General features: G+C 46.1%; 1 non-coding gene across 1 annotated transcript; it reads left to right on the forward strand.

Annotated features, from left to right (window-relative positions):
- The first annotated feature begins 5674 nt into the window (after nt 1-5674).
- Nucleotides 5675-5781, forward strand: LOC120677054. Its single transcript, XR_005676119.1, has one exon. It is a non-coding gene; the product is annotated as a small nucleolar RNA R71 (small nucleolar RNA).
- Nucleotides 5782-7860: the final 2079 nt, after the last annotated feature.

The raw sequence follows: 7860 nt of genomic DNA on the forward strand, positions 1-7860 counted from the left end.
GTACTAGCCTAGCTCCACTACCCTAAGGAGTACAAGTCATAAGAGAGTGTAGAGAGAGAGAGAGGCTTCCAACTGGTGTGTGTGGTGTGAGTTGTGGGAGGCCCCTTTTATAGTGCTTGAGGTAGGTTCCCGCCATCTCCTTGTATGGAAACATGGTCAATCGCCTTCAGGAGGATAAGATCGAGTTTCCCGCCAAAACTCAGCCCGTTTGGCTGCCAGGTGGGGTCGGCCGACCCCCCCTTGGCGCCACTGGCCACCGACCTTTGCTGGTTCACTGCTCTGTGGGTCTTGATGTCAGCTGGTCGGTGCCGGGGCTTGGTTGGTCTGGTTTGTGGGCCTCCTTTGCTCATGTTATGTAGGACACGATCGTCTGTGTCTTCTATCTGCGTAGTGATCGTGTTTTCGTCTTATTCCGAACTTGTGCTCCTAAAATCATAAATTCTCGAAAACAACTCTGGAGCTAGGTTAGTGATACAAATGTGCGAGTAAGAGGTATAGTTTTCCTTCTTAAATGAGTATAGTTGACGGTAATATTTCGCACTTAACGACCGTCAACAACACCCCCAAGCTAGCCTTTTGCTCGTCCCTGAGCAAAACAAGGCGCTCGTTGTTGATCAGGAGTTGCTACAATGTTGAATTTCCAACTCATACTTAGGCACAACCAAATGCTTCTTACCTTGATTTTGAATAAGTTAGCATTTTTGTTCTTACCTCTTACCTTACTCCTATGGAGCTTTTAGCTTCACCTCATCTTTGGAGGTTGAGAGTCAGAAAGGTATCATAGAGTGCTCATATTTCTTTCTCTTTAGCTCAACCGTCAATCCGGAGGTTTTGTAAAGAAATTTATAAAGTTCCTCGGATGGTCTCTTGAATCGTTCAATGTGTATAATTCCTTACCAATGCTTTTTATTTTGCCTTTCTTCCTCAACCTATCTCTAATGGCTATTTTTGTGGAGCTGTATGTATGGAGGATTTGAAGGCATACCTGCTTCTCATATTTTGTTCAGTCAAAGACCGGATCCAAAGGAGAAACAAGTCATAAACCTTGATCAAGATGTGCAAGTGTGTGGATATTTTTGGTGGATGGTGTATGAACTCCTTTGTATGCACCATCTCTCTCTCTCTTTCTTTCTTTTTAGATAAGGGGCTATTTTTTTTGACATGCCTAAGCATGTGGCATACCTTCTTTGGGTATGCGTCTTTCATTCTCTCTTTTTTTGACATGCCGGAGCATGTGGCATACCTTCTTTGGGTATGCATCTTTTATTTTTCTTTTTGCATAGCCCCATATCCTTGGCATATTTTTTTTGAGAGAGAGTGGTGTCATACATGAACATGGAGTTTTATTTTGTGGATGGATATGTGCTTACTTCTAGTGTAGAAGCATAGCATGTGGTGGAAATATGTACGTGATCTTGATCATGAGAGTATGAAATGAATCTCACTAAGGGTCACAACAATTTGACAAAGCTCAATGAGATAACAAGTTGCATATGTGGTAGGTTTTTCAATTAAAATCAACATATGACTTTGGATAGGAATTTCGTATCATCGAGGAACTTTATTATATTTTTGTGTTTTTTTAAAAAAAATTAAATACTCCGGATGTCAAGTATCACATAAGAGAATATCATAGCAACTTTACTTAATCATATCATAGTTCACAATAACTTAGATTTGGATCATGCTTTTTGCTACCCACAAGTTTCAAGTTTAAGGTTCGAACATTTTTAGCCACCAAACTTAAAACTAGGTAGAGCATAAAGTTGTAACTAAGTATATGAAGAAAATTAACAGAGCAACTATTCATCATCTCAACAAGGAAAACTTACACCATGCTTACTACACATATTAAAAGGAAATATTTTTGGTATTTTCTAGGTTTTGCAAATTTTTATTTGTTTTTAGTTATGCAAATTTTTATGGATTTTCTGATTTTGCATTTTTATGGGTTTCATGCAAGGTTATGAAAGCGGTAAAGATAAATGATACAAGTTACCTCTCGTGGGGGTCCTCCCCCAAGCTAGCTTCAGGCTCACTACGGCTGATCGGGGTTGAAACCCGTCCAGCGGCAGTATGCCCTCCACAACTCCTGTGGCTGCAACTGCAATTGCTCCATGTTGTGGATTCTTTTGCCAGTGTAACGCTGCCATGCTTGGGTACTATCCATGTGTTGGTTCAGCGTCTCTTGTATGTTGTCGCCCTGCACCCGCAGCTCACCTAGCTGCTGGGTGATGGCACCGAAACCTCGGGACGAGGACGTCCATCTTGATGAGGTTCGGGGCTCCATCGGAGCTGGAACTAGTGGATCGGCAGCCAGGTGCCTGCCGTGTCCACTCCTCAGTGCTGGCACTGTGCCATGACGAACCACCGGCCTCATAGTTATGTGGCTGTTGAGGTGGTGGTGTCGGCTCTGCCTCTCTTCTGGTCCTGCTTCTTGTCATCCTGCCAGGCAAACCAGAAGATCTATGCCTATGACCCCTTTCTCGTGGAACGAGAGGTATAGTTAGCGAATGGCAATTGTACAAATGGAACTCTGCATTGGGCAGCGGAATCTCATTTATATAGTCCATGTAAAAGAAAATCAAAGAATCATTCGGGCCTTTTTTAAGTGTCTGACCTTGGATCAAATAGTCCTCGTCGATATACGCACGGTCGCCCTCAATGAAAGGAATACATTCTCCTCTAAGGCACCGATACATGTAGCGATGCGAGTAATCAAAGAAGTGCACTCAATAGGACCCGTCATCTTGAAATTCAAAAGCCATTGCTTAACCAAAGCTTGCGCGGGGGAGATTTTGATCTTGTTGACCATGGCATAGAAAATGAGCAACTCATCGTTGCGCATGGGTCGGACATCATCTCTTGGAAAGAGAGTGATGGTCAACCACTTGTGCATCAACTGAAGAGTCGGATTATGAATATCGCTACACCGAGGTGCAAACTTGCCATGGACAACTTGACCCCAAATCTGGCCCCAAAACTCATGACGATTAAAACCTCGGCAAGCTTGGTCCAGAGAAATAGGCTAGCGTTTGTTGAAATCGAGGTGGCCAGCAAAAGTTTTCCAAGAAAGCAAATATTCTTTCCCGAAAAGTCGAAAATAAACCTCGTTTTCCACCTCCCGAAGAGTGCAAAGAAACGAAGTTATCCCATCCAATTTCATGCCAAACATTAGAGAAGTCTTCGTACATACCTATTTTGATGGGGAGGTCCGGATCGAATGCTCGAGTGTGGACGAAGCTTCTATTCTTGAGGATGACGTAGCCTTATCGTTCACGGTCGTCTCGCAAGTCGAGGTATGGTGCATCTTCCGCATCAATCTCTATGACCCCAGCTTGCGGTTTGGCTTGCATCTCTTCATATTGTTCCTCTTCTTCGTAGTCCATCGTGCTTGGTGTAGGCGTAGGTTCGGGTGTGTACGAGCTTGAGCCACCCCGAGAACGGGATGAACTTCCACCCGTCATCTTCTTGAATGCGCCGGAGACCTTCCGCCTTATGCCTTTCATGATGGAACAAAAACAACAAGTGCAACTCGAAACGTGTTATGTTAGTAAAATCAAATTGAATGTTCTTACCCGTGAGTTGCTCCTTCTTTCTTGCAGCAAAGAAATGAGAAAGAGAGAGAGAGGTCTCTTGAAATCAAATCTTGAGCAAGAATCCAATGAAAACCCGAGAGCAAAGTTTGAGAGAGTTTGAGAGAGAGTGAGTGAACGAGAGTTGAGTGTGAGAGCTCAACACCCACCCCTCGGCCTGTATTTAAAGGGAGAATGGCCGGGCACCATTGGAAGAAGCTAGGCACAACGGCTAGTGACCGTTGGAAAAGGCTTCGCCCACTAGCAGTTGGCAGGGGGCCGGCCGACCCTAGGGTTCGGCCGAACCCTAGGTGGGCCGCCCTACTAACAGCCAGGGCCCACTGCCCTTCTAACGGTCAAAAACTTTTAAAACTTTGGTGCCGGCCAAACTTTGCTTCGAAAAAATATTCAAATTTATTTTTCAAAAGATTTTCATACTCAGAGATATTTTTTTGGATTTTTGTGAAAAAACAGAAATGTGCTAGAAAAGTTTCTAGCATGCAAGGGTGTTTTGAAAATTCAAACATGCAGTGGGAAAAAATAAAAAAAAGCAAGAAAAGCAAAATGATGGAGGGTGAGTATGAGATACGCATCGATTTACCTTCGGCAAGGGCTCGTCGTTTTGAGTCTGACGAGCGGGACCTTTCTCCTGCTGTATTTACCATTGCTCGGCTCGTCCTGGAAAATTGGACGAGGACGAGCTTGTGACCTTACGCCACACCTTCGTTGCGCGTCTTTTCATTGATTTTGTGGTCGTAGGTCTTTCCTGCTGGGGTTCAGGTGCACCCTAGAGTGGACTCCCATCATGAGCCTGCTGGATCACGAATTTCTGCTCCTTCCTGTAGAGAAATTTAAAGAATATGTTGTCGACCCCGATGCGGAACTGGACTTCTCCAGATCCGACATCGATCCTAGCTTTCGCACTGTTCAGAAAAGGTCGTCCGAGGATGAGGTCTAGTACCAAATCTCCATCCATGTTGAGGACGACAAAGTCGGCTAGGACAAAGTAATTCCAGATTCGTACGTAGATGTTTTCGACTATCCCTTCGGGATGTCGAACTATGGAATCTGCAAGCTGTACGAACATACGGGTCTGGGAAAGAGCGGGATATTGTAATTGCTCAAAGATTACCTTGGGCATGATGTTTATGCTTGACCCAAGGTCGCAGAGGGCCCGTGTGTAGGATTGATCGATGATGGAACAGCTGATCATGGGCACCCCTGGATCTCAATGAAGTTTCGCTGTCAGCCCGCCCCACGCATTCATCCTTGGGTGTGTGGTTCCTCCTGCATGGTTAGTGCAAGAAGTCTGCCGGGGAAGGTTGCCCCACCCGGTAGACACCATATTTGCAGTTTCAACGGAAGATTCAGGTTGCCCCGGGATCTTCCCGTTCTCAGTGATAGGAGCAGCAGCAGCGAGTCAAGCAAGTTGAGTTTCTATCATTTTGTTGAAACTTAGTTGATTTTTATGAGCAGAAGAAAGAGTTTCAACTTTTGCATGTATGCTTTCTAAAATTTTATCATTGGCAGCAAGCTTTTTGTTTAAAAATTCATTGATTTTAGCTTGTCCAAAGACTAAGTCTCTCAAGGAGGGTTGGTTCGAATTGAAATTCGAATTGAAATTTGAGTTATAGTTGTTACCTCCTCCTTGGAATGGTGGGCGTGCTTGATCCCACCCCTGACCTCCTTGTGGACGGAACCCGATGTTGTTGGTGTTGATGTAGGCTGCATCTTCTCGGGTCTCGGGGCAGTCATTCCCCTAGTGTCCACCATCACCACAAACCTCGCACATAAAGTACGAGTTCATGGCATGGACGGGAACAAAAATCTGGGGCCGGTTCCCTTCATCAAATTTCTTTAGTAGGAGGCCCAGCTTAGCGGCGAGCATATCCGTCTCCTTGACGGTATGCATTCCGCCTTTGGTTTTGGGCTGGGAACGCTCCTCGTTCTAGCCCTGGTTGGAGACCATTTTCTCAATTAAGGCTGTAGCCTTGGCGATGGTGAGATCGAGATAGGCTCCTCCAGCAGCAGCATTAAGATGGTCTCTGGATGTAGTCGTTAGCCCGTTGTAGAAGCTTTGGAGCACGAGCCACTCGTCCATCCCATGATGAGGACAGGCGAGTATGTACTCTTGCAACCTTTCCCAAGCTTATGGGATGGATTCCATCCCTGTCTACTGAAAGCTTGAAATTCTTCCACGCAGGGCATTGGTTTTGCCCAACGGGAAGAATTCAGCGAGGAACACCGTGGAACACTTGTCCCACGTGCTGACGGCTTCCTTGTTCTGATAAAACCACTATTTTGCCTTCCCCAGGGGGAGAAAGGAAATAGGCGGAGCCTGATGGCGTCAGCCGTAATGCCCCGTATGGTTACGGTCTTGCATAACTCTAGAAAATTCTAGAGATGGGCGTTGGCGTCCTCATTTAGCTTGCCACAGAATGGGCTAGCCTGCACCATGTTAATGAGGCTGGACTTTAGCTCAAAGTTCACGTCCCCAACATCAACATTGGGTCCAGTTGCCACATTGGTAGCTGAGGGGACGGAAAAGTCGCGGAGAGTCTTCTTAGCCATGAGTTCGGTTGATGGTGCTTGGGAAGCTGGTTCGCTTATCAACTGCGAGATCAGAGGAGGAACGACGCGAGGTCGGACCCTTCTCACGAGCTTCTCGGGATTTTCAACGAAATTTGTCGGCAAGGAGAAACCAGACATACACTACCCTATTTTCATCCAATCAGGAGAAAACAAAAAGATAAACACATTAGCCTATATAAGCAGTAGCTACCTCTTACTTATATTGCCATGTTTATGTACTTTAGTAAATAACTTTACACCTAGTGCCATCCCCGGCAACGGCGCCAGAAATGCTTGTTGGCATTTCTTAGCGTCGTCACTAGGAGTGGTTAGTTCCAAGCAACGGCGCCTCGAAGATGCCGTGTGGTATGTCTTAACGTTTACAGAAGGATTCGCAAACGCACAGATATACCATTGTAGTATTTCACCCGGAAGCATTCAGGGTATCATTATTTCTATTTTCCCAAGGCATGGCTAGGTTGTGTAAAGTATATTTACTTAGTTACATAACCATGACACGTATGAGCAAGATGAAGACCACTGACTATACAGGGGTAAGTGATAAATGAAGAATAATCAGGGGTAATGTGACACACACAGAACAGCCAACTCTCATGAATAAAGAATAGACAAGCAATCCTAAAGTTAGTGGGACCATAGGCAAAGATTCCTATCATACTAATCATATTAGCGGATAAGTTACGTTAGCCACATTGCTTAGAGCTGTAGGTGCCGGGTAATTAGGGACATCGGGGAGAATGACCCGCACTAGAGAACATACAGTCCCGTTTCATCTTTGCATGAACTCCTACACCTTACCCAAACGTCGGGGAGTACGCTAACCGAGAAGCAGCTTCCCGGTGGACCGACAGGGCTGTCACCACCTGCAGTCTACCCCAGTCACACCGTGGAGCACCGTCATATATGAAGGATCCCGCATACCCGGGCACCATGCCCGCATATGAGGTCACTACCCTAGCACCCCCGGGTCCCCCACCCTTCGGATGGACAGGTAAGATGCTAAGGCAAGCCCGAAAGCACAACGAACCGATATCCTTACCCAGATCATCTGGTCTAAGCATGCAACTACTATAACTTGGATAAACACTGATCAAGGCTAAGCTAGCTACGAACATAGCAAGATAACCAAGAACGAACTCTGAATGATTAGCATAAAGAAAGTCAGAATACAAAGCCATACCAGAGGCCGAGGATTGCTCGCCGACCCGGAGGATGACTGGATTCGCTAAGAGATGAAGTACTAGCCTAGCTCCACTACCCTAAGGAGTACAAGTCACAAGAGAGTGTAGAGAGAGAGGCTTCCAAGTGGTGTGTGTGGTGTGAGTGGTGGGAGGCCCCTTTTATAGTGCTTGAGGTCGGTTCCCGCCATCTCCTTGTATGGAAACATGGTCAACCGCCTTCAGGAGGATAAGATCGAGCTCCCTGCCAAAACTCGGCCCGTTTGGCCGCCATGTGGGGTCGGCCGACCCCCCCCCCCCCTTGGTGCCACTGGCCACCGACCTTTGCTGGTTCACTGCTCTATGGGTCCTGATGTCAGATGGTCGGTGCCGGGGCTTGGTTGGTCAGTTTGATCTGGTTTGTGGGCCTCCTTTGCTCATGTTACGCAGGACATGATCGTCTGTGTCTTCTGTCTGCGTATTCATCGTGTTTTCATCTTATTCCAGACTTGTGCTTCTGAAATCATAAATTCTCA

The sequence above is a fragment of the Panicum virgatum genome, chromosome 5N, assembly GCF_016808335.1.
Source record: "Panicum virgatum strain AP13 chromosome 5N, P.virgatum_v5, whole genome shotgun sequence".
NCBI classification, from domain to species: Eukaryota; Viridiplantae; Streptophyta; class Magnoliopsida; order Poales; family Poaceae; genus Panicum; species Panicum virgatum.